Source organism: Acinonyx jubatus, chromosome B2 (assembly GCF_027475565.1).
Source record: "Acinonyx jubatus isolate Ajub_Pintada_27869175 chromosome B2, VMU_Ajub_asm_v1.0, whole genome shotgun sequence".
In the NCBI taxonomy this organism is placed as follows: domain Eukaryota; kingdom Metazoa; phylum Chordata; class Mammalia; order Carnivora; family Felidae; genus Acinonyx; species Acinonyx jubatus.
In genome coordinates, this window is record NC_069385.1 from 137900609 (window position 1) to 137925427 (window position 24819).

General features: G+C 40.2%; 1 protein-coding gene and 1 pseudogene across 2 annotated transcripts in view; both read left to right on the forward strand.

Moving 5' to 3' along the window:
- The first annotated feature begins 12217 nt into the window (after window positions 1–12217).
- Window positions 12218–13102, forward strand: LOC128315788 (S-formylglutathione hydrolase-like; annotated as a pseudogene).
- A 10294-nt stretch (window positions 13103–23396) lies between these two features.
- The window catches only part of CAP2 (cyclase associated actin cytoskeleton regulatory protein 2), a 150358-nt gene continuing 148935 nt past the window's right edge, over window positions 23397–24819 (forward strand). The window contains exon 1 of one of the 2 annotated variants that reach the window (XM_027040363.2): window positions 23397–23726. The gene's annotated coding sequence lies outside the window, so the exon portion shown is untranslated. The remainder of the gene's footprint in view (window positions 23727–24819) is intronic. The other variant, XM_027040362.2, reaches the window with a different exon arrangement.

Below are 24819 nucleotides of genomic sequence, written 5' to 3' on the forward strand. Positions count from 1 at the left end.
AAGTGACTCAGTTGTTAAATCAACTTTGCGTTCTTGAAACAATCACACTGGTTGTTAGTGTAAAACTCTTTTCATATGTTCCTGAATTCTGTTTTCTAATATTTTGTCATTGGTTTTTACATATATGCTCATGATATTGGCTAGTTTTCTTTTCTTGTGATGTTTCTGTCTTCCTTGTTATCGGGATAATATTGGTCTTACAGAATGAATTGATAGGTGTCCTTCTCCTCTATTGTATGCTTTATAAAAGAGTTTGTGAGAAATTGGTGTTGTTTTTAAAGGCTTAATAAACTTTACCAATGAAGCCAACTAGACCTCAGCTTTTCTTTGTGAAAGATTTCTAATTACTAAATCAGTTTCTTTTCTTGTTGTAGGTATATTCAGATTTTCTACTTCTACACGAGTTTTCAGAATTTACATCTCTTCAGGATATTTTTCCATTTCATTTAAGTTGTTTAATTGTTGCCATAATATTGTTTGTAACACTCCTTATAATTCTTTACATTTTAATACAGCCAGTAGTAACATCCCATCTTTGTTCCTGATTTTTGTCATTTGTGTGTTCTCTCTTTATTTTCTTGGTCAGCCTAGCTAAGGGTAGTTTTATTGCACTTTTGGTTTAATCTGTTTTCTCTATGTTTTGTTTTTTTTTTTTCTATTTCAGTGATTTTTATTCTAATCTTCATTATTTCCACCCTTTTGCTCACTCTGGGTGTAGTTTTCTCTTCCTTTTCTAGTTTCTTAAGTTAAAAGTTTGTGTTGTAGATGTGATAGATTTCTCCTTTTCTGAAATCAGTTTTGATGTAGATTTGATGATGTTTCTTATCAAATTCAACTTAAAATTACCAGGAAAGGTGTGCCTGGGTGGCTCACTCCATGAAACATCCAACTCTTGGTTTCATTTCAGGTCACGATCCCAGGGTCTTGGGATGGAGCCCCACATTGGGCTCCACACTGAGCATGGAGCCTGCTTGAGATTCTCTCTCTTTCTGTCTAACCCTCTGCCCCACACACACTATCTCTCTCTCAAATGAATAAATGAATGAATGAATGAATGAATGAATGAATAAATAAATAAATAAATAAAATTACCAGGAAAAAACAGCACTTACATGTCAAACTTATAAGGTAGTGAAGTTGTTCGATAATTTTTAAATTACAAGTAATGTCAGGACACTTTGTATACCTCCTATTCTGGCAAAAGTTAAAACAAGAAGGAAAATCTCTATTTGAATTCTGATTATAAACTAAGAGAAAATCTAATAGAATTTTATGACTATCTTTCAAATTATGAATATACGCTATTAAAATCTTATGATTTCAGTTTTATGTCAATATATGGCAGTGCCTATCTGTGTAAAAAAGGCTTTTTCAAAGATGAAATACATAAAACCTCATTGCAGATTGGCATTAACAGATGCACATTTATATTTGACTGTTACAGAGGGAACACTAAAAATTTGAACCCAGATTAAACAACAACAACAAAAAATCAGGCCCCACAAGAATTCTTCTTATTACTAGATCTATCTTACAAAAGTGCTCCCAATTATTATGGTTATATTTTGCATTTCATCAATAAAAAAAAGTTTGAAAATTTACTTTCTTGTGTTATACAAATATGCACATAATATCCTTGATTTTGCCTCTTGGCCTACAAAACCTAAATTACTTATTATCTGGTCCCTTACAAGAAAAGTTTTCTCACCCCAGTCTAAGATGATATCTGCCAGAAATTTAAAGATTTACTTTCTCTGGAAGAAGATAAGACCTCTAGGACCTCTGGAATTTTCATACACAATGTCTGACATTCAAACAAAAATTACTAGGCATTCCAAGCAATAGAAGTAAATGACAGGAAAACCAAGAGAAAAAACAGAGGATAAAGATGGAGTTGTGTGTGTTCCAGATACTGGGATTATTAGGCAAGAATTTTATTCAGATAAGAATATTTTTTTAAAAGGAAATATGAAGAATTTCACCAGATCATTGGCACATATAAGAAAACATTCCAGGGGCACCTGGGTGGCTCATTCAGTTAAGCATCCAACTTCAGCTCAGGTCACGATCTCATGGCTTATGAGTTCAAGCCCTGCATCAGGCTCTATGCCCACTGCTCAGAGCTTGGAGCCTGCTTCAGATTCTGTGTCTCCCTCTCTCTTTGCCCCTCTCCCGCTTATGCTCTGTCTCTTTCTCTCTCTCTCTCTCTCTCAAAAATAAATAAACGTTAAAAAAATTTTTTTAAAGAAAATATTCCAAATATTACCAAATATAGAAAAAAATCGTAATACTTTTATTAACTAATTTGTGGTACAATACCACAGTGCTTTTTTACCAACTTTTTGGGCCACTTACTCTTTTATTGCCTCTGCATGATAATAATTTATAATACCATATATGGGAGCAACCGATGTATTATTTAGTCTTTTTACTGACATGGTTGATCATTTCCTGAATTAGTAACAATTATGGGTGCTGTTTCCTCAGAAAGCACCAGACTTTGTCAGGTAAATTGTTTGAGATATGCAAAGCAAAATTTAGCATATCGGAAGACCTAAAATTTGTGACCTCTTACAATAGTCACTCTTTGTGACCCTGTTACCGATTTATGTTCTACAAATGCGGAAAGACTTGTAAATGTTATTTTACACAATTCTCATCGGGAAAGAATGAATGGTACATTTATAATCATATATGCTATGTTACTGAGTATATTCATGACAGGAGAGAACTTTAATTTTGAGCAGGTGTCAGTGAGAACCAAATCCTCCATTGATAATTTTACATGTTTGTTTGAAATTTTCCACAGTCTATTTTTGACTCTACGTTTCCAACTTTGTTCCTCCTCCACTGTACATGTTTTTTTTAATTTTTAAAAAAAAATTTTTAGAGAGAGAGAAAGAGAGAGAGAGAGTGCAAATGGGGGAGGGGCAGAGAGAAGGAGACACAGAATCCGAAGCAGGCTCCAGGCTCTGAGCTGTCGCCACAGAGCCCGACACAGGACTCAAACTCGTGAACGGTGAGATCATGACCTGAGCTGAGGTTGGATACTTAACCGACTGAGCCACCCAAGCGCCCCTCCACTGTACACGTTTTTACAGAGTTGTGTAAACTATGACATATCCATTTAGTGGTATCATCTTTGGCCTTGTACCTATGGGCTATTGAGTGGTTCCATACAGTGTAAGTAGAAATAATTTCAGAACAGCTATCAAAAACTATACATGAAAATGTTATAAACCACATAAATATATCCTCATAAATCTAAATCACATGTATCCCTGATCCAACTTCTCTCAGGCTATATTCCAAAATTGGCTTCAACACTCGATCACCACCCGAATGAGGGCAAGTGTAATGGAGGAAAAGCTGAAGTGGAAAGAGACAGTGATCTTACCACAGTTGAAAATGTCTTACGTCTGCAACATTTACGAAAATATATTTCTTTGTGAACGCATCGTTGGGACCCTACCCAGGTTTTAGAAAGGATGCAGATAAGTGTCCTGAAGCTTAAGCGTCATTAGATAAAAATAAATGAGAGACAACTAACAATGAATATGCACCAGAAATTTTGGGACTGGGACGGAAGGAGACAGGGATAACAGACTTTCCAGTGTGTGCCTGGTTACCATTTGGATATTTGTATACCTATTAAAAATAGAAGTGTTTAATTGAGGCCAAATATTCTAAATTGGAAATGAGTGGCAGCTACATTAAGCACTAAGCGAGCACTGCCAAAAGCCAAACTTCCTGAGAAAAAAGAAATAAATCAGAAAAAAACTATGATTGTAAGTAAAACAGTCTATCCAAGGACTCTGAGGGCTTGCGACAGACCCCCGATTCTAAGCAAATAGTGACATCACCATTTCTCATTGACCCTCAGTCTCTCCTTCCCTAGAGAGACTATTATGCTAAGATATAGGCGAGTATTTCATAATGTGATTTCATGGGTGCCAAAATCTGCCATGATAAATTCAGTAAGTGTAGAATTTTAAGGTTGTACCATAGACCAAGTGACATGTGTTTATTGAGCACTTGAAATGTGGCTAGTACAACTTGAGATGTGTTGTAAATGTAAAGTGCTTACTGTGTTTTAAAGATTTAGTTCACTGGTGCCTGGCTGGCTCAGTCAGTAAAGCATGTGACTCTTGATCTCATGGTCATAAGTTCAAGCCCCACGTGGAATGTGGAGCCTACTGAAAAATAATAATAATAATAATAATAACATAAATTAAAGATTTTGTACAAATAAGAATCTCAAAAATAAATTTTATGGAAAATTAGATGATTACATGTTGAAATAATATTTAGAATACATCGAATTAAATAAAACATTAACATTAATTTCACCTTTTTTTAGCTATTGAAAGTATCACTACTAAAAAATTTGAAGGGACATGTGTCTTAAGTCATATTTGTGTTGAAAGTTGCTCCTCCAAAGGCGTACTTCACCTGCCCCTACCATTTATAGGACAGTTGAGGATATCACTTGACATAACTGTGCCAGCTTTATTACTTTTTAAAAAAAAATTTTTTAATGCTTATTTATTTTTGAAAGAGAGAAAGAGAAAGACAGAGCATGAACAGGGGAGAGGCAGGGAGAGAAAGGAAGACACAGAATCTGAAGCAGGCTCCACGCCCTGAGCTGTCAGCATAGAGCCCAACACGGGGCTTGAACTCATGAACCGTGAGATCATGACCTGAGCCAAAGTGGGCCGCTTAACCCACTGAGCCACCCAGGCGCCCTGAGCTTTATTACTTTTAAAGAGAAAGTTAAATTTTAAAATATCAAGAGCTTAAAAACTTCCAGAATGAGAAAATTACATATCTATCACCACGATTGAATAGATCCATTAAAGTGTTATGTAATTACATTGTTTCACAAGTTTGAAATCATCTCAAGAGTTTTCTTTAAAGTAATAAGCAGTTTCTCCAAATAGTTCATTCTGGTTTTTTATTACCAATTCATTTTATGCCTCTCTAAAATATTTTAAGTTATATAAAATGAGAATAATGGCCTTCCATAATCAGTAAAAATAATCTTACAAGAAAAAAATTATAAGCAAGAAAAAGACACAGAGCTGAATGATTTCTTCTTGAAATTGAAATTTCAATTGAAATTTTTTATTATGGTAAATATTGTGCTAGCCCACCCTTCAATATTAGCTAGTCTGTAGACCAAAAACTTATGTGAGATGGTTCAATATATGAAAATCAGTTAGTGTCACATAACATACCACATTAATAAGAATGAAAAAGAGCTACACAATCATCTCAATTGATGCAGAAAAAAGCATTTGAGGGGTGCCTGGATGGCTCAGTTGGTTGGGCATCCGACTTCGGCTCAGGTCATGACCTTGCAGTTCGTGTGTGGCTGCGGGAATTGGGCTCTGGACTGACAGCTTGGAGCCAGAAGCCTACTGGGATTCTGTGTCTCCCTCTCTCTGTGCCCCTCCCCCACTTCTCTCTCTCTCTCTCTCTCTCTCTCTCTCTCTCTCTGTCTCTCTCTCTCTCTGTCTCTCTCTTTCTCTGTCTCAAGAATAAATAAACAATAAAAAATTTTTTTAAAAAAGCATTTAACAAAATCCAGCACCTTTTTAATGATAAAAACACTTAACATACTAGGAATGAAAGGAAGCTACTTCAATGCAATGGAGGCCGTATATGAAAACCAAAAGCTAGTATCATACTCAACGATGAAGTGGAAACTTTTCCTCCAAGATCAGAAACAAGTGTACAATGCCCACTTTAACCACTTCTATTCATCATAGTACTGGAAATCCTACCCAGAGCAATTATGTAAGAAAAAGAGGAAAGAAGTAAAAAAGGCATCTGAATTGGAAAGGAAGAAGTAAAATTATTCCTGTTTTATAGACATCATGATCTTGTAGGTAGAAAACCCTAACAGTTACACACACACACACACACACACACACACACACACACACAAACACACACACAGGATACAAAATCAACACCCAAAACCAGTTGTATTTCTATATCCCAAAAGGATAACTAAGAAAATAATTCAATTTATGAAAACGTTTAGCCAGGAATAAAGTTAACCAAAAGAATTGCATGCTGAAAACTACAAAATGTTACTGAAAGAAATTAGAGAAAACACCAATAAATAGAAAAGCGTCCTACATTCATGAATTGAAAAACTTATTATTGTTATGTTGTCAATACTACCCAAATTGATCTTTGCAGTTCCTATCAAAATTCAATGTAATTCCTATCAAAATCCCAATGATTTTTTTTCTAGAAATAGAAAAGTCTATTCTTAAATTTATATAGACACTCAAGAGAGCTAGATGAGCCAAAATAATCTTGAAAAACTAAAGCTGGAGACCTCACACTTTCTGATTTTAAAACTTATTACGAAGCTACAGTAATCCAAACAGGGGGGTACTGGCATAAAGACATATAGTCAAATGATTTCGGAAAGCATACCAAGACCATTCAACGGCGAAAGAAGAGTCTTTTCCACAGAGGGTGCTGGGAAAACTGGATAACCACAAGAAAAAAATGAAGTTAAATCTTTGCATTGCTATACACAAAAATTAACTCGAAAAAATCTAATCCTGGCAATCACCAATCTACTTTCTGTCTCTACAGATTTGCCTACTCTCAACATTTCATATGAATGCAGTTGTACAATATGTGGCCTTTTGTGTCTGGCTTCTTTCATTCAACCCAATATTTTCATGTTGTAACCTGTGTCCGTACTTCATTTTTTTTTTTTAGGCCTGAATAATATTCTGTTGTATGATTGTACAACATTTTGTTTATCCATTCATCCATTGATGGATATTTAGGTTGTTTCTACTTTTTGGATATTATGACTAATGCTGCCGTGAACATCAGCATGCAACTTTTTACATGACCTTAGGTTTTCATGTCTCTTGACTAGATACCTAGACGTGGGTTGCTGGGGCACATAGAAAATCCATATTTGGCATTTTGAGGAACCTGCCAAACTATTTTCCAAAGTGGTTTCATTGCGTTAAGTCTGTAGATTGATTTGAGGATATTGTTATCTTAACAATATTTTTTAAATCCATGAATATAGGATCTTTCCAATTACTTAGAGCATCTGCAATTTCTTTCAATAATGTTTTGTAGTTTTCAGTGTACAAATCGTGTGCTCTTTTTTATTACATTTACTTTTTTTTAATGTTTATTTATTTTTGACAGGGGGGGGGGGAGGGGCAGAGAGAGAGGGAGACACAGAATCCAAAGCAGGCTCCAGGCTCTGAGCTGTCAGCATAGAGCCCGACGTGGGGCTCGAACTCACAGACGGGGAGATCATGACCTGAACCGAAGTCGGGTGCTCAACCGACTGAGCCACCCAGGCGCCCCATGGTTAAATTTACTTCTAAATATTTTATTGTTTTTGATGCTTTTGTAAATGGAACTGATTCCTGAATTTTATTTTCAGGGTTTCCAGTGCTAAAAATAAAATAATTTTTTTTTGTATGTTGATACTATACCCTTCAATCATGCTGAACATATTTATTCGTTCCAATAGTGTTTTTTGTGTGCTTTCTTAGGAGTTTCATATATACAAGATTCTGTCATCTTCAAATAGAGATAGTTTTACTTCTTCCTTTTCAATCTAGATGTCTTTTTGAAATGGTCTTATTGCCCTGGTTATCCCCTCCAGTACAATGTTGAACAGAAATGGTGAGAATAGACATCTTTGTCTTTTTTCTGGTCTTAGAGAAAAAGCTTTCAGCCTTTCATCATTAAGTATGATGTTAGGTGTGGCTTTTTGTAGATGTCCTTTATCAGACTGAGAAAGATTTCTTTTATTCCTAGTTTGTTGAGTGCTTTTTATCACTTTCTGCATCTATAAAGAGGATCGCATGCTTTTGCTTTTTGTGGGGGTGGGGCGAAATGTCTTTCTCTGATTTTGGTGCTGAGTTCATACTGGCCTCATAGAATGAGTTCAGCAGTGTTCTCTACCTGCACTATTTTCTAAAAGAGTTTGTAAAGAATTCATATTCTGTCTATTTATATTATAATTATAGTTAAAACTATTTGATAAAATTCACAAAGCCATAAGGACTTGGGCTTTTCTTTGTGGGAAGATTCTTAAATACTAATTCAATATCTCTTCTTGTATATCTATTTAGATCTTTTTCCTCTTCTTAAGTCAGCTTGGGTTGTTTGTCTTTCTAGGTACTTGCCCACTTTGCCTAGGTTATTTAGTTGGTTGATATATAATCGTTCACACTAGTCCTGTATAATACTTTTTCTTTCTATAAGGTTGATAATAATATCCTTTCTTCCTTTCCTAATTTTAGTATTTTGAGTCTTGTCTTTTTTTTTTAAATCTTCCCAAAGAAATTACTTTTGGTTTCGCTGATTTTCTCTTTTGTTTTTCTATTCTTTATTTTATTTATTTCTGCTTTAATCTTTATTATTTCCTTCTCTCTCCTTATTTTACATTTAAATTGTTCTTTTTTTTCCTACTTTCTTAAGGTAGAGGTTCAATTATTGATTGATTTCTCTTTCTTTCATATAGGCATTTACAACTATATTTTTTTTCTAAGAATTTCTTTGGCTACATCCTTTATGTTTTTGCGTTATTGTGTTTTTTTCTTTCATCCCAAAGTAATGTTTAATTTCTGTGTATATGTGACAAATTCCTTCTGTTATTAATTTCTAATTTCATTCCATTGTGGTCAAAAAACATACTTTATATAATTTCAATCAGTTTAAATTAATCAAACCTTGATTTTTTTGGCCTAACATACATACTATCCTAGATAAAATACCTTCTCTAGAAATATGTTCCACGTGTAATTGAAAAGAATGTATATTCTAGTCTGCTGTTTTGGGGTAGACTGTTTTTGTTGCTGTTGTTTTACAATTTCATTTTATTTATTTTATTTTGTTTTTAATGTTTATTTATTTTTGAGAGAGAGAGACAGACAGAGCACAAGCTGGTGAGGTATAGAGAGAGAACACACAGATTTCAAAGCAGATGCCAGGCTCTGTGCTGTCCGACAGCCCAACACAGAGCTTGAACTCATGAACCATGAGATCATGACCTGAGCCAGAGTCAGGTGCTTAACCAACTGAGCCACCCAGGCGCCCCTAAGATTTTATTTTTAAGTAACCTCTACACCTAATGTAGCGCTCAAACTCATGACCCTGAATGTCACATGATCACAACTGAGCCAATGGTTCTTGAAATTCACTTGGATATACAAGCGCTTTGGATTACAAGCATGTTTCTGGAATGAATTTTACTTGTAAACGAAGGTTTTACTGTATTTCTGTAAATGGTGTCACAATTGTCTCAATCCTTCAGACTTCAGAACTGGAAAACAATCTCTGGCTATTTTCCTTCTGTGCATAGTCATTTAATTTTATTGATTTTTCCTTTAAAGTTTATTTCTTGATTTACTTTTTTGGTAGGTGATTGGCAGTATCTTTTAAAAACTTTAGCATGCACATTCTTTGGCTGAATAATCATATTTAAAAGAATTTATCATACAATTTTTCTTAAACAACTGGGAAAAGCCTTATACATGTAGATATGTTTATTTCAATATTTGCCAAGTGGAAAATATTTGAAAACAAACTAAATGTCCACCACTCGACTGGTTCTGGATGTACCAGTATAAGTTATCTAAAATACTGTGTTTCATGAAAAAGGCAAGTGGCGAGATTAAATTTATACTGTTATTTTATTTTGTAAAACAAAACCAAAAAAGGATGCACACATAAACACGTATACTTGCATATGCACAGGCAATTTTTGGAATGTATTTTTCACTATTTAAAAAATTTAAGTATGGGGCGCCTGGGTGGCTTGGTCAGTCAAGCGTCCAACTTCGGCTCAGGTCATGATCTCACGGTCCGTGAGTTCGAGCCCCGCGTCGGGCTTTCTGCTGACAGCTCAGAGCCTGGAGCCTGTTTCAGATTCTGTGTCTCCCTCTCTCTCTGCCCCTCCCCTGTTCATGCTCTGTCTCTCTCTGTCTCAAAAATAAATGAACGTTAAAAAAAAAATAAAAATAAATAAAAAAAACATTTAAGTATAATTTACATACAATAAGATTGACCTCTTCTAGTGTGTAGTTCTGAGTGGTTTTTGACAAATGCATACAATTGTGTAATGACCTTACAGTCAAGATATAGAACAGTTAGGTCGGTCCAAAAATCTCTCCTGCACCATTTTGTGGCCCACCCCAATCCTCACCCTCAACCTCTGGGCACTAGTGACGTATTTTTTGTCTTACATACCTTTATCTTTACCAGGACGTTGTACAAATGGAGTCATTCAGTATACAGCCCCTTGACTCTGGCTCCTTTCAGCTGGCACCTCATATTTAGAGCTATCCCTCTTGCTAAGTGTATGAGTAGTTTGCTTCTTTTTATCACTCAGTAGTATTTCATTATATAGATAGACCACAGTTTGATTATCCATTCTCTAGCTGAAGGACTTTGGGTGTTTCCAGATTTTAGCAATTATTAAAAAAAAAAAAAAAAAAAAACAACCCACTATAAACATCTGAGATTAGGCTTGGGAATAAGTCTAAGTTTTTGTCTCACTTAGGTGAATTCAGGAGTAGAATTGATGGCTCATATTAAGTATATGTTTAGCTGTATAAGCAACTAGCACGTTATCTCTAAAATGGCCAAGCCATATTGCTTTCTCACAACCAACAGATGGGAGTTCTAGTTGCTTCACATCTTTGCCAGAACTTAGTATTGTCAGTATTGTTTTGATTATTATTTTACTCTCCTAAAGGGTGGTGTTTCATTGTGATTTCAATGTGCATTTCCTTAATGACTGATATTGAACCTCTTTAGCTGTGCTTATTTTACGTATAGGAATCTTTGAGAAATATTCGGACACACGTTCTTTTTCGTGATTACGCACAGTACCACAAGGGAACCACAATGGGAAGGATTTGCAGTAGCTGATGTGGGATGAGGCTTTTGCATTTACTCTTCTTTATGTACTATTTAAATTTTGTCAAGTGTGTTCATGTTTTTAAAAAATCTTTTTAGGTTAACTTAAAAAAATATTTCCTTTATACAAAACCATCACTGTGTTTTATTAATCCTCTTGTAGGTCTTCATATGCAAAATAGAAGGATAGTAGATTATCCAACCAACTACACGGTAATTCAGAATATAAAGAGGATTGTTTCTAGATCTATAAAAAGATCTCTTGCCTCCATCCTTCCTTTTTAGTTCTCCTAGTTCAGACCTCACCATAAGGTAAAAATTGATGTTATTTATTTCAGAGATCTCCAAAAAATAATAACCCATCACTTTGATGCACTTACTAAGAGAAGTAACAAGAAACCAGTGTTATATGCTCCAAACGTGCCTGTCAAATGAAGCAATAAAGCTTGAAAGGTGAGCGATATGGATTTTTATTTCAAAGTGGAACTCTAATCACAATGTGATACCATTACATACCTATTAGTATGTTTAAAATTGGAAAGACTAAATATATCAAGTATTGGTGAGGGTACAGAAGCCATGGAACTTCTGGTGGGAATATAAAATAGCACACCCAATTTGGAAAGCATCTTGGCAGTTTTTTTTTTTAAAGTTTCCAAAGACATGTGGCATATGACCCAGTCATTCCACTCTAGATATTTACCTGAGAGAAAGGAAAACATATGTCCGTACAAAGACCTGTACAAACATGTTCATAGCAGCTTTATTTGTAACAGCTCCAGACTGGAAATAAACCAATTGTCCAACAACATGTAGATGGATAAACAAATTGAAGGATTCCATACAATGGAATAATACTCAACAATATAAAGAATTAACAGGGTGAATCTTAAAATAATAATGCTGAGAGAAAAATGCCCAACCAAAATAAAATATATATATAGAAGCTGTATGATTTCACTTATATAAAATTCTAAAAATTGGAAACTAGTCAACAGTAACAGAAAGCAGATCAATGGGTGCCTGGGAATGAGAAAAGGGACATGGAGGGGCAAGAGAGAGGGATCACAAAGAAGCAAGAGGAAAGTCTTGGGGGTGATGGAGACATTCATTATCTTGATTATGGTTATGGATTCATAGGTATAAACAGATGTCAAAACGTATCCAATTATGCAGTTTAAGTATGTGCTATTTTTTGTGTGTCAATTAGCCATCAGTGAGAGCTGCTAAAAAAAAAATTGAAACCTAACAATATCTGAAAAGCATTTAGCCTTCTTCTTATATAAACATGCTGGTGAGTGTAGACTGTAGACATGTGGATTTTAAAACTTAGAAGCATCAGATGATGGTGGTCGGAGATGAACTGTTCTCCTCTCAACTTTCTCTCCTATTGAATCGCCCAGGGCTGTACTGTCCAAAACAGGATCCCTTAGCCATATGTGGCTATTGTGTCACCAGACACTTGAAATGTGTCTGGTGAAGCGCTAAACTGTTCCTCTCATTTTATTTTAGTTCACTTTTCAAATCAAACTTAGATGAACACCTACATCATTATAGAAAGTTCTCTTGGACAGCCTGGCTCGGCTCTCTGGAAGGCTGCTGAAGGTGTTTGAACATGACAGGTTCGAGCTCCCGTGCAAAACGAAATTTGCTGTCTGCTTGCTTCTAAAGCCAGGCACTAGAAGAGTTATGGGCCTCTACTAGCTGCAGCTCTTAAAATGCACAGAGCAAATGCTACAGTGAATCAGCCGCCATCAAGCGGGCTCAGAACACAGCCTGGTCGTCACTGTTCCAGACTCTAGGGGAAGATGAGATCTGGGACTTTGGCACTAGCGCGAGATTTTATGTGGGTAGTTGAAAAACTATCTGCAGAATGTACCCTTACATAATGAATAAGCTTCCCTCACTGATAAATGCCAATTTTCCAGAGGACCATGGAAAATTGGCTATTTTTGGCCACTCTGTGGGAGGCCATGGGGCTCTGACTTGTGCTTTGGAGAATCCTGGAAAATGCAAATCTATGTCAGTGTTTGCTCCAATCTGCAACCAGTTCTCTGTCTTTGGGTAGGTGGGAGGGCAAAAATCTCTCAATGGATATTTGGAATCCAATCAAAATAAATGAAAGGCCCGTGGTGCTGCCCTCCTTAGGAAGTTTTATTCAGGTTCTTGTTAGATGTGATCCAGAAGATGATAACTAGACATTTCACTAAACAGCGACTTCCTGACATCAATTGTTTTTAAGACTGTGAGAGGGTTATAATTAGAGTTACTTTTCATTACAAACCTTATTAATGACCACATCAGACTTCATGTAGAATTTCTGAATACAGGAAAAATCAGACACTAGAATGTCTTCTAAGCTATAGAAGTTAGAATAAAGAAAAATACAGTTATCAGGTTTTAAAATATGGGTTTTCATGTCTCCAAAAGAGCTTCATTCTGTAGTTGAATCATCTACAGAAATGTACATAATCCAAACAAAAAAATTTCAAGTATATAATTATAATTTCAGAAGGCTTATCAACCATCAAATACCTTTGGATGGCACCGCACAGTTATTCAGACTTTTCTGTAGTTGCTTTTTTAAAAATGTGGGCAACCTGGTCTTATTTTACAGATCTTTTTGACACTTTTTATGAGGTTATAGTAAATCATTCAAGACTTGTCTGAAGATCAAGTTTTGTTGAATGAAGGATGAATTTTCATTGCTACATCTGTGAGAAGTAAAGATATTAATCACTTTTTTTTTCAGAGTCAACGTAGATTTAAGTCCCCAGTGTTCTTCTTCTTCCATCATGTCAAAAACTTGAAATAAAAACTTTGCCCCATTCTGTGCTGTAGAATTCTCCCCCTTCCCATTTATGGCATTTTCAAAGGTTACCTTGATTTTATTTCATCCACTATTATTTCATCACTACTAGAAGAAATCCACAAAATTATAGTGAGATACTTTTATTTATTTATTTTATTTTAGACAGAGAGAAAGAGAGGGAGAGTAAAGGAGAGGGGCAGAGGGAGAGAGAGAATCTCAAGCTCAGGGCAGAGTCTGATGTGGGGCTCAAACCCACAACCCTGGGATCATGACCTGAGCTGAAATCAAGAGTTGGACAATCGACTGAGCCACTCAGGCGCTTATTAAAGTTCCCAAAATGCAGAATTTCACCCATTAGTGCTTTTATGATTCTTTCTTTTAATGTTTATTTATTTATTTTGAGAGAGAGAGAAAGAGAGCATGAGTGGGGGAAGGGCAGAGAGAGGGAGAGGAAGAGAATGCCAAGCAGGCTCCTCACTGTCAGTGCAGAGCCTGATTTGGGGTTCGATCCCACGAACCAACCGTGAGATCATGCCCTGAGCCGAAATCAAGTGGTGGCTTAACCGACTGAGCCACCCGGACACCCCTGCTTTTATTATTCTTAAAACATGAAACCTGGAGCATAGCCTCTCCGTGCTCCTTCTGTTTAGAGTCCGGACTACTTTCAGCGAGACCTGCCATGTGATCACGGATGGACTAGAAAGTTTTTGGGGGGCGCCTGGGTGGCGGAGTCGGTGAAGCGTCCGACTTCCGCTCAGGTCACGATCTCGCGGTCCGTGAGCTCGAGCCCCGCGTCGGGCTCTGGGCTGACGGCTCGGAGCCTGGAGCCTGCTTCTGATTCTGTGTCCCCCTCTCTCTCTGCCCCTTGCCCGTTCATGCTCTGTCTCTCTCTGTCCCAAAAATAAATAAACGTTGAAAAAAAAAATTAAAAAAAAAGAGTTTTTGTTCCAGCCAGGTCTTGGCTCCACCCCCCGCCCCAGGAGGGGGTGGGCATCTGCAGCCATTTTCCCCACCAACGCTGGCAGCGTGGGCTGGCCCCGGCTCCGACTCTGTCTGTCCGGTCTGCCCTGCACAGCATCCCACACCCGCCCCGCTGTCTCCTCCAGGGCGTCCCTCTCCGCATGCGCCGCCAGATGGATCCATGGGTATCCTGGCCTCCCTCTCTCATTCCCTCTCATTCGCTACACCTCTCGTGCCTCCAGCCTCCAGCCCTACCGATCCTTCACAAGCAGAAGCTGGGAAAAGAGCCAAGGCTAAACAAGGTCCCACTCCTCAGTTAGAGCTGCCCCCTTCCTCCTACCACCATTCCACTAATTATTAACAGATTTGCCAGGACCCAGAAAGTTTCTGAGATGACATAAAATGAACAAGGTATGGTCTATAGCCTAGGAAACCCAGACAGATGCTAATGGTCGAGTCCCACAGGAGATCACATTCAAAAGAACAACCTAAAAAAACCCAGCCGTTGCTGAAGGTTCAGACACGCTTCCAGGAGCACTGGTGGGTGCAGGCAGAGATACACCCCCCTCCCCCGCCACTACCACCAGAAACCCAGATGGGGTGACCCAGAGTGTGCCTGGTGACTCTGTTTCCTTAATTCAGGAATTTCCCTCTGTATGATCAGGTTCTTGTGTTGGCAGCTGAGAAAGCCGCTGACAGCTGGGGAGTTATTTTCTCCTTCAGTCACAGGATGATGGAGATAATCTAGGATGGGAAGTGTGGGGGAGAAAAGGAGGAGACAAATGCTTGCTGCTCTGAGCAGAATTGGGCAACATGGCTCATAGATCTTCCTTTCCTGTAGATCAGACACCTAAATAGCTCACGACTCTATCCCTTACATCTGATGGGAAACAAGTGGATCATATTTTTGTTGATGTCAGACACTTTGAGGTGTCAGAAAGAACGATCAAGTTTCTTTTTTTTAATGTTTATTTTTGACAGAGAGAGAGAGAGAGCGCGCGCGCGCGCGAGCATAAGTGGGGGAGGGGCAGAGAGAGAGAGAGGGAGACACAGAATCCAAAGCAGGCTCCAGGCTCTGAGCTGTCAGCACAGGCATGGGGCTCGAACTCACAGACTGGGAGATCATGACCTGAACTGAAGTCGGACGCTCAACCGGCTGAGCCACCCAGGCGCCCCTAGAAGGATCAAGTTTTTAAATCGGCCTTATTACTTTTCTCAGGATCATTACAAAATACTTGATTCAGGTTGCATTGTTTAAAAAAAAAAAAAAACCTGAAGAATGCATGAAAATCAGGAGAACACAATTTTCCAAGTAGGACATCTGGCTAAGAAAAGTATTTGAAGTTAATCTTTCCTGTTCTGTTGATGAGGGGGCTTCAGGCAGAAACTTGGACATCTAGGGTTGTTCATTGTAGAAACTTGTCAGGTGCCCTGACTAGGAATATACCTCCTTGGTAGGCGGGTTATTGTTTTGGAATTTTCCTCTTGCTATCTTAAAGATTCCATGAAATTGTGGGTCAATCCACTATTTTATAGGTATTAAACATACTCTATTTAATACACACTAAGTATATGATATGTATATATCACATTAAATTAATAATAGACCAATGATTATTTTCTTGTTGAAAATTATTTTGAACAAATAAAGTTCCTTCTAGACAAACATATTTTCCAGATTCTTCCTTTAGTGTTGGGTGTCACAATATGCAGTCCAACCCAATATCTATTGAGAGCCTTCTATGTGCCAGGTAGATGGATATTTTAGCATTTCTTTTACCTAAAAGGGGGTTGTTAATTTTGGCTAAGTTCTAGGTAGACTTCTCCATACCCCTCAGTTTTTCTTTTTTTGCCATCATTAGTGGCCCCATCTTGTAGCAATAGTATAAGTATTGTATACTATAAGTATATAAGTATATACTCTGAGCATAAAAGTATATACTTATATACAAGTAATAATGTAAGTATTTATAGTATAAGTATTTACTCCTGCCATGATTAAATGAGAGATCCAGGAGCATTCCACTTAATAAACATAATCTTATTTTAAAAACTGAAATCTAGGGGTGCCTGGGTGACTCAGTCAGTTAAGCATCTGACTTGACTTCGTCTCAGGTCATGATCTCCTATTTTGTGGGCTGGAGCCATGCATCGGGCTCTGTGCTGACAGTGTGGAGCCTGCTCAGGATTCTCTCTCTCTCTCTCTCTCTCTCTCTCTCTCTCTCTCTCTCTCTGCCTCTCCCTCATTCATACTATCTCTCTCTCTCTCTCAAAATAAACAACTAAACTTTAATTTAAAAAACCCAAAACCAAATTGTCGATTTTAGCTGTAACATTATGGCTTCACTTTTAACTTACAACTGCAAAACATATCACATAGGAGATATGAACAGAAATGAAAAAAAATACAAAAATACTTGCCTATTGTGTAGGATGGCGGGATTATTTTTGTCTGTTCTATATTTCCATTATTTTAAGATACTACCTCAAAATGAAAGATAAATAAGCTTGCCTTCTTACTAATAAACCCTTGTCTAACCATTGGCCTCTGGCAATTCCACCTTCTCAAGCCTTCTTTACACTCAGAGTCCAAGAGTTAAATACCATAGTGCACTTTTTTCTACTCACTCGGAGTTCAAATTGGCCTCTGGACCCCTTAAATTCTCTTGGATAATCTCTCTCCCTTAGGCTGTCTCTAAACTTTTGAATCTGGTTTTTCCCTTATTAGTTCTGTTTTCAAAGCCGTGATCTTATTTCTTCCCAATATTGGAATTTAAAAAAATACATTAAACACTTTTTTGCAATAGTCTTTTTTCTTTTCTGCCCTATTTTGGACAAATTTGTCTATTTCTCTGAGCTCTGACTGTAGGTCTGGATTTGATTCAGTGAAGTGAATCGACAAAATTGTGTATTGACCACTGAGGGCATGCCATTCACGGTCCTTGCTTAGGACTGCTGTGTACAGCTGGGCCGATGTGCCAGGCACAAGGGTCCCTGGCTCACAGGTGAATAGAGGCTATTTGTTCACGTGTGCCGAGAGGGAGAGACAATGGGTAACCTTTCCCTTAGCATTACCTAATGATATATATGAAATGAATTTGAGATATGTAAGGTTCCGCTTCGGGGCACTTAAACACGGACAGAGAAGACTTGGGAAGTAGAGAACGGAAAAATATTAAGAGAGGAATTGCTTTCTAATTTAATGAGTAAACTATAAATTTCAAAGGTATTCAATGATGAGATTAAGGGCGACTAGAGTATCTAGGTATAGCTCCGAGTCAGTGGGATATAAAAAGAATCCTTACGTGTAAGACCAGTGGTCTTTTCTATTTCTAGTTACATAAAATGTTCACGTAGGGACATCTTATCCACAAAGTGGGATGTTAGAGGCGTGCCCTGCTGTTTGAGTGCTGCCCACCAGCCCTTTCATCTTCTTCTTTTTTTTTTTTTTTAATTTATTTTTGAGACAGAGAGAGACAGAGCATGAACGGGGGAGGGGCAGAGAGAGAGGGAGACACAGAATCGGAAGCAGGCTCCAGGCTCTGAGCCATCAGCCCAGAGCCCGACGCGGGGCTCGAACTCACGGACCGCGAGATCGTCACCTGAGCTGAAGTCGGAGGCTTCACCGACTGAGCCACCCAGGCGCCCCCCTTTCATCTTCTTAAATGCTACTGAATCTCACCCCACACCCACCTCCTTGCCCGGGATTAGTAAATTATCCTTTTGCGTTAAGGCATGACCATCACAAGATGCTCTTAAAAAAAAAGAAGTTGTTCCCAAAAGGTTAAACCTACCAAACACGATCTGCCTGGATGATTCTGCTGAGCAAACCTGTTTATGCCCGGGCGCTGGAGAACCAAAGCCTGTGTTCGCCTGAGGTTGAGACGTTGGCTTTGCTGTGGGATGCAGAAAGAAAAGACACTTGTCTCTGTTTTACACTTCTGTAAATCATTGACATCTTGATCAATGTTTAGACATTGACTCGGATTTTTTTCGGAGCCAACACCGAAAAAATATGATAAAAGCTATGGATCATCTTCTCAGACAAATGCACAAAACTGAAACGTTACATATAGTTCGTGGGGCTCACAGAGTCCTGAAGCTTGATCGCAGGTTAAAAAATCCCTGTTCACTGAACACGAAACAAGTGTCATTTCTGGTGTCTCTGTGGTGCTGGAGAATCTGATACTGTTCACCTTCACTTTCTTCTATTTATAGTTCATCGCTCAACTTCTGAGCGCACCCTTTCCCCACCCCACCCCCGTTTGTGGGTGGACAGACCATCAAAATAATGACCAAGAATCCTGACACTGGAAAAAGATGGCTGTGTGCTGATGCCTCCGGTTTGCTTCCATGTGCTGGTGTGTGACCAAGAGCAAGGTGTAACCAAAGGAAGCCAGGGCTGTGTGTGGTTGGTGGTGGGGTGGGGGTGGGGGGAAGGTGGCAATGGAGGTGATATCACAGAGGCCCTGTGATGTGGCCAATTCTGCCATACTTTGTAGCCGCTCGGTCAAAGGCAAGCTCGGTATAACTCCTTCGTATTGGAGCAATTCAAGCCATGAGCATAGCCATCAAAGAGTTCTCTCCCTTTCACTGATGCTGGGCCAGGACATATGGAGGTAGATAAGGTAGAAATCTGTACTAAGGATCTTCATGTGGCAAAAGATCGGAATATTTAAAATTTGTTTCCGGGGCCTTTTACTTCTCTGGCACAAGCTTCCAAAGCTACAACAGAAAGAAGGAAGGTCAGGGTGACAGGGCTGAGCTACTCTGGTTCCTTCTTTGAGAAGAAAGAATAAAGCATTCATTTACTCAAAGCAGTAGGTTACTCACTGTTACCTCTGCCAAGGGAGTTTGTATCACAGGAATGGGGTGACATTTAGCTTCTATAATTGATCTCTGTTTATGTTTCGTGAACTCAAGGGAGTATTACTCACCTGCCCCTTTCTCTGTCATACTATAAAGCTCCATCATTTCTGTAGCTGGGTTTATACATTCCTGGTACATCAGCTCAGTGGGAGCAGGCTATGTTTTATTCCTAGATATTCTTGATGATGCATAGATGTCAATTCCTATCACAACTGTTCAGATACCTAGTCTTGTAGTAAGTATTTGTGCTATTATCCACTGGTAGTTTTCTTCTTCTTTTTTTTAAGTTTATTTATTTTTTTATTGTAATTTCTAGAGCCAACGTGGGACTCAGACTCACAACTTTGAGACCAAGAGTCACGGGCTCTTCCACCTGAGCCAGCTCAGCCCCCTCAATGGTCATTTTCCATTCATTCTTATTTTGTTCCTAGTGCTTCGTGGAAAGTGTAGTGGTTAAGAGCACGAAGTCAGGCCGGACTGATGGATCCAAAATCCCACTACCAATGTTGCTTTGTGATCTTGAGCAAATGGCTAAAGCTCTCTGGGCTTGGTTTTTCATTTAGGAAGTGTAGATAAGAACAGTACCTATTTCACAAGGCTGGGGAGTTAATCCACATAAGATACTTAGAACAGAGAGCTTGGCCCACGGTAAGTGCTCAGAGTTAGTTATTATTCTCTGTTTGCATAGAGTGTTGTATTCTTAGGGCCCAAAATGCGTGAATCAATCACTGGTAAAATTGCCATTGATAACTTTCCACTTGGGAGTTATTAAAATGTAAACTCTCGGGGTGCACTGGTAATGGGTTCTTCAGAACTTCTGTCTCCTGAGAAGGCACATTTGTGGGGGCGCACTGTCATCATCCTTTCCTCCCCAACGACTAGGAAAAGCTCCAAAAAAACATTGTGTTCACTGGGTGTTTTCCATTTGCCTGTCAGGTAAAGGAGAGTAGGCACGATAGCACGGGGGCAGTGGCCTCAGCGGTCTCAGCGACCATGTGTGTGGAGTGGGCCCCACAGAGACCTGGGGTCCTAGCATAACTTCACATAGGGTGCTACCTGGAATCCAGGGACCTATTCTCTTTCTGTGCTCTGGCATGGACCCTGTTTAAGAAAGAGGGTCTATTCAGGTTCATTGTTTCCAGCCACTACACCACTTTCGGGGAGACTTTTCACCAAGTCAACTCACAGATGGTTAGCCCCCAGTATGTCTGACACACAGGAGTCAGGACCTCGGGAGTAGATTCTGGGAGAGGAACGTGAAAGCCTGGATTCCACCTGCCGTTTGTATGAGCTTTATGGACTATGGATTTTAAGGTCCTGAGTCACCTACTGACCATCAAGATTCTAGCAAACCCCTTCACATAACATGGTTAATTTAAAAGTTTTACACTATATACAGAAAGGCAGAAAAACAGTAGAATTGGTCCAGCAATGGGCCCTTCCTCTTCCCCATGTGCCTACCATGTTATCAGCTCTCAGATACAGACATGGCTGGCAGCAATAGAAGTGTTATCCAAGGGGACAAAACCAATGCAGAGGAAGAGGCTTGGATGCAAGAGTATGAGCCCAAGGTGGAAGAAGACAAGAATATTATTAGCTTTGGGAAGGAAGGCGACATTAATTCGAATGAGATATAAAGAGCAGAGGAGAGGAGAGGAAAAATTGGGGGGCTGAAGGGAGAAGAGTGGAAGACACAGAAGCTAACAGGGCATCAGCCTCTTAGTGCAGCAGATCATGAGATGATTGGCTAAGGAAAATGGCAGGTTTGGGTTGGAATCTCAAGGAAGACGGAAAAGATTTAGAAGAACCCGGCTGCCGTCCTCTTCTTTCCAACTCCACCACCTTCGGAACTAATCCTGTAAAAGAAAAACGTTATCAGCAAATATGTACCCAATGACCTTTCTGTGTCAGCCTCCGGGACATAGCCTTGAGCCTTTGAACAGACATGATCCGTGCTTTCTTGGAACTTTCAGGTCTAGATGGAAACCATGGACACTAAATGTTAGAGCATCGTGAGGAAGAAGAGCTCACGGGGGTTGGCCCCATTGGGGCATATGTCAGCAGACAGATGCTGTGCTAGGTGGAAAGAGTTACAGAAAGAATTCAGACACCCAGTTAAGGCTCATTACTTTTCCCTCTAAACTAGTGAGTCTTTTCTCAGAGGATTTCTCTGCCTCTTCTCTCTTTCCAATCCCAGATAACCATTGTTATTGCTCTGCCCCAAATCTGTGCATAGTCCCCTGATGCCTGCCCCTTAGGGGTCAACCATTTTAAGGTTGGAGGCCTCCACCAGCTAGAATCCTTCCTGTATCTGACTCCTCCAGCTCTCCATTCCAGCTAAGGTCACTGGCTGTCCTTCCTGCATGTCCCATCCTTTATCACTTCTCCACTTCTGTCCTTGCTGCTCTTTTCACTGAGTGTCCCCCCCAGACCCTCCACTCCTCTTGTTTTATTTCTACTCCCATGTTCAACTCTCACTTCCAACCAGGATGTATTCTCTGACCCCGGTACTAAAAGCAACCTCCCTCTCTTCTGCATGTCCACAGACCTTCCATCATATTTCTTTTAGGATATTTTTTGCAGTCTTCTTTATACTGTGGTCACCTTATACTCCTGTCTTCTTCCTATTATATTGTGAACCTAAGGGCAGGATTTGGCCTTTTCACCTGTACAGTACTTCATACTCCAATGCAAAATATACTCAGCTAAAAGAAATGCTCTATTAATATTTGTTGATGTTAATTCTAGGAGAAAAAAGGTCCTATTAGACTGGATGCACGAATGTTTCCTGTAAACCTGCACAAGCTGGTTTTTATGGATATGTTACTTTTTGCATTCCTGGAACATAAATGCTCTAATATTTACATATATATATATTTCACATACATATATATATTTCATCCATCTATTAATTCATTTATTCATTATTTAGTAGAAATGTATTGGATACCTACCAAATGCAAGGCATGTGCATGATAGGGAAGGTGCTGGCTCATGGATATATGCAGTGTATGCATCCATTTATCAATGTTTATGCCATTTTGTTTCTCTCCTTTCCAGACAAAGGGGACCAAAGAGGCACTCCCCACCACCACTGTGGGCTAAAAGTGATGTGTAATAGCAATGACCTTCATTTAAGTTGTGACTATGGGGTCAGAATAAGCCTTGTAAGGCACAGAACCAAATTAGATGCAATTTTAACACTGACAGTGAATATTCATCCTCTTGTCTCGAAATTTGCTTTAAGAAGTATGAATTGCACACACACTGCCCCCCTTCTCTCCTCTGTTTAATTTTCCTGGCATTGCTTCAATGAAGAGTTTCAAACCCACGTTTTTCAGATTGAAATAAATGATGAAAATTGAAAATCAACGTTTTCCTTCTACTAATGTTAACAAAAAAGTAAAATGCCTCTAGTTTTATAATTATAATCAATATATAAAAGGGAAATGGCCACAAACAGACACAAAAGTAGACTGGTTTGGGATATGCTTATTTTTAAATAATTGGGTTTTTATTTTCTTTTAAAGATGCTGTGTGCAAGACACATCTTAAAAATACATTAGAAAATGTTTTTACAAGATCTGAATGCACCTGAACTTGATGCCCAGCTAATGCGTTAGAGGTCCCTCTCCTCCCAGGACCCTTATTCATATATTGGGGTCGGGGGACAGGCAGGCCTGTCTCTTGCCTCCTAAGGCCCCGTCATTTCTCTGCAAAGTCTTTGAAGAGCAAACCTATCCGTGGCTCTTTGGGCCAGGAGTCTCCCGGATCTTTCCAGACTTCTTTGCACGGCTGCCTGATGCGGTGAATTCATTGCTTTCAAAGCCGGGCGCTTGGCAGGCTCTCTCTCCTGCCCTCCCCACGTCCCTCTCCCGTCTCCCACGGCCCATCTGCCCCTCCCTTCCTCCAGCCCCCTCTCCGCTCTGCTCCCCTTTATTTCCACTCCCCACCCGCGGGGCTCTGCCCTCCCTCCCTCTCTCTTCCCCTCCGCTCGGCTGTATTTGGAGCTCCCGGAAGCCGCCGGCGACTCTCCCCGGGAGCAGCGTGACTGACACCGGCTCCGCTTCGGGGGGGAGGAGGGCGCGGGAGGAGGGTGCGAGTGGCCGGACTCGGATTTGCGCCGCCGGGGACCCGACCTCGGGGCTCCCAGCAGGTAACCGGGAGCGGCGGGCGGGCGGGCGCGGGCGGGGAGGGGCCGGGGCAGGTGCGGGGGGCGCCCCCGCGGAAGTTGCGCGCCGAACGGGTGGGGTGGGGCGGGGAGGGTGCCGGGACGCGGCGGCGCGCGAGTGAGAAAGGCGGCGCGGGCGCCTGCGGGGCCGGGGGGCCGGGGCCCGGGGCGGGGACGCGGGCGGGGCGGGGGCAGGGCGCCCCATCTGGGGCCGAGCCGCGGCGCCCTGCCCCCATCCCGTCCGCGCCGCGGGCGCCCCGGGCGGACGCGGGAGGGCGGGGTGCGCGCGGGAGCCGGCCGGGGCCTAGCCTTCCTGCGCTGCCGCCCCGGGCCCGTCTTAACTTCGGGGGGTTCTGGCCCGCTAGGCTGCGGGCCCCTCGGCGGTGCGTGCGGAGACGGGGGGCGGGAGGGGGCTGTGATTGGGCTGGATCCGACCGCGGCACCTCCATTGGAAAGTGCTGGAAAGAAACAGACCTGGCTTCCCCGCAGAACCTGACTTGAGGCAATGAGTCACTTTTAAAAAATGCAGAGGCAACTGAGGCATTGAGGGAGAGCTCTATGGAACAGGGCATCTCACACAGCTGCGTCCCCGACTGCTTTTGGGTAGAGGACTAGTCGGTGCGAGTAGCTGCGTTAGCATCACTTTTCGGGCTGCTAATAATTGCGTATGCAGATGGCCTTTCCTTTATTCCCATGAGAGTGGTGTCGGGCATCACAATAGGCTGCAAGTTTCAGCAGCATTTGAATTGATGCATTCTTTAAAATGAGGAAATAGGGGTGACTGCATTTGGGATGTGGAACTAGAATTGGGTCCAAAGGGCCAAAGCGGCAGATTGAACATTTAGCAAAAAAAAAAAAAAAAAAATTAAGAACCTTTGGTTCTATAGTTTTGGGAGTGCAGAAGTCTATGGGTCTCGGGCACTATAGTTTACCAGAATTGTTTGCAGGTACTATTTCCTTACTGCTTATATAGATTTCTTTTAATTTCGGGAGCATGCCTTAGAATTCTTGGTAAAATAATCTAAGCTCACTTAATGTAAGATTACAAGAGTGGAGTGATCTTTGGGGAAATTGTTGT